Below are 3,041 nucleotides of genomic sequence, written 5' to 3'. Positions count from 1 at the left end.
CCACTCGCGAAATTGTCTGTCAAGTCTGAATTCGCAAAAATATCTGTACGCGAAAAATATGGCGTATACACTCACTCACCTTCTACCCGGAGTTGCTGGGTGTCCCGGCCTTCCGGTTTTGATTCCATTTTGATTTAAATTAATCTGCAACGACAGAAGAGATTGGAATGTTATTGTTATTATGTGTTTACACAGATAACAATGTTTTTTTTATCCGATAGCAAGTAGGTAGCAAGTATTTTAGCGGTAAACTGCTTTTCAACGCGCCTGTAATTATGATGACTAATTACTATAGTAATTATAATGACTACTGTCTATAGTAATGACATCGCGAAAAATATATCATCAAGGTTAATGTGACAAACTAACAATTAACCGACCGACCAATCATTTAAAATACAAAAGTGACCGACCGATCGATCAACGATCTATAAAATCAATCTAAAATAAAATCTAAAAGACCAATCAACGCTTATACTCGCATAAACGACTACCTATATTAGGAAGGCGACGCCATCAGTGACACATAGCAACAGGCAGGTACACATAAAGCGAACGTGATTCACACACTGAACGTACACACACACCATCCCGTACCACCACCCGCGCGAGACGCATGTATGTGTATGCCTAACTAACTAGTTATATGTATTACTTATGCATTATATACACACACACGCACGCACGCGTCGCCGCCCGCCCTGTTCGATTTGCCTCGGTCACACAGCTCGATTTGCATACGTCGTAGACGTGGCCTTAGTCGAGCACGCACGCATGCACGTACACACGCACGTACACACGCACGAACGCACGTACACACGCACGTACACACGTAAACACAGGCTGATACATACACGCACACACGCACGCACGCACACACGCACGCACGCACGCACGCATGCGCCCACGCCAGACACGCATCATACATTACACACAACACACGCCACGCACGCACGACACGCGACGCCACGACACATCACACACACACAAGCACACGCCGGCACGCACGCACTAATAGCACGGCGACACACATTGTTTGCAAATTTTACAGGGTGACCGCCTAAACCTTGATTACGCACTAGGCAATTCTACGAAACATTCGAAAACCCACTTCGGCAGTATTATATTCATATTATATTATATATATATATTATAATATATATGTATATAATATATATATATTATTATATATAGTATATAGTACACAATATACTGTTACGCATACTGTCGGACAATTTAATATTTAAATATCATATTTAAACACGGCGGGCGGGGGGATAAGATTAAATATATACACGTATATTTTTTAAGACATGCAGCGCGCGCCCGGCCTTGGCGCTCGACGGCTACCTGCGCGATGCGCGCAACAATTCACGACGTCTGCCACGTTTCTTTTCAGCAGTACGAACGCTATGCGCGGCCAGCGCGGCAACCTTGTAACAATTTGTACATCTCCTCGGCCGAAGGAAGGTTCGATTATGTATATTGTCCGGGTCATTCTCTCTCTCCGCCTCCCGCGCCCCCTCTCTCTCTCTCTCTCTCCCCCTCTCTCTCTCTCTCTCTCTCTTCTCTCTCTCATCTCTCTCTCTCTCTCTCTCTGTCGCCTCGCTTTCTCTCTCTCTCTCTCGCTACATCTTTTCTCTCTCTCTCTCATACCCTCTCTCTCTCTTCCCGCTCTCTACGTGCTCTCTCTCTCTCTCCGCCTCTCTCTTCCTCGCCTCTCTCACTCTCCTCTCTCTCTCTCTTTCTCCCCGCGTCTCTCCCTCTTCTCTTCTCGCGCGCTCTCTCTCTCTCTCTCTTTCTCGTCTCCGCTCTCTTGCGCACTCTCGTCTCTCTCCCGCTACTCTCTCTCCCTCTCAACTCACTCACTTCACTCACTTCATTCGCCCATACCTTAACTCAACCCAGCCAATACCACACTCACTCACTCACTCATCTCACTCATTCACCACCGACCATACCAGCAACCACCCAACACAGCCCACTCATCTATACTCACCACTGCACTCATCTCATCTCACTCACTCACTCTATCACTCAGCTCACTAAAATACAAAATCACTCACTCACTCACTCAATTCAATTCAATCAATCAAATCAATACAACCAATCACTCACTCATCACTCACTCAATCAATCAATCCAATCAATCATATCCCTCACTCAGCTCCTTCACCTCATTTCACCCACGTAACCAACCAGGGCCAACCACACCCACTCACTACTCACATACACCTACTCACTCACTCACTCGACTTCCACTCAACTCACTACAACACTCACTCACTCACTATCACTCACCTCACTCACTTCACTGCATCACGCATCACTCACTCACTCACTCACTCACTCACCTCACTCACTCACTCACTGCACTCACTCACTGCACTTCACTCGTCTCACTCACTCACTCACTCACTCACTCACTCACTCACTCACTCATCACTACACTCACTACTCCACTCACATCACTAACTCACTCACTCACTATCTCACTCACTCACTCACTCACTCACTCATCAGCTGTCACTCACTTCACTCACTCACTCACTCATCACGTCACCCACCCACCCAAACTCACTCACTCACTCACTCGACACGACACGCACGCCACGCTCACGCACGGCCGCCGCAACACAGTCACAAAACACACACACACCACAACACACACACAACACACAACACACACACACACACACACACACACACACACACACGCACGCACACACGCACGCACGCACGCACGCACGCACGCATGCATGCACGCACGCACACACACACACACACACCCACTACCTACTCTCATGTAGCCACTACTGCTGCTCAGTATTTCGCATGCGCGCTGTCTTGCCCCCTAGTTACACTGCCGCCGGGGAGGCATGCGACGGTGGGCGGGCAGCAGGCAATTCACAAAAAAATTATCACGATTAGGAACATGACGGTTGATGATAAACGGTAGTTAAAGCAGCAGTAACAGCAGTAGCAGTAGTAGTAACAGTAGTAGTAGTAGCAGCAGTAACAGCAGTAACAGCAGTAGCAGT

Source organism: Priapulus caudatus, unplaced genomic scaffold, assembly GCF_000485595.1.
Source record: "Priapulus caudatus unplaced genomic scaffold, Priapulus_caudatus-5.0.1 Scaffold1178, whole genome shotgun sequence".
Classification (NCBI taxonomy): Eukaryota; Metazoa; Priapulida; class Priapulimorpha; order Priapulimorphida; family Priapulidae; genus Priapulus; species Priapulus caudatus.
Note: the sequence above shows the minus strand (reverse complement) of the source record.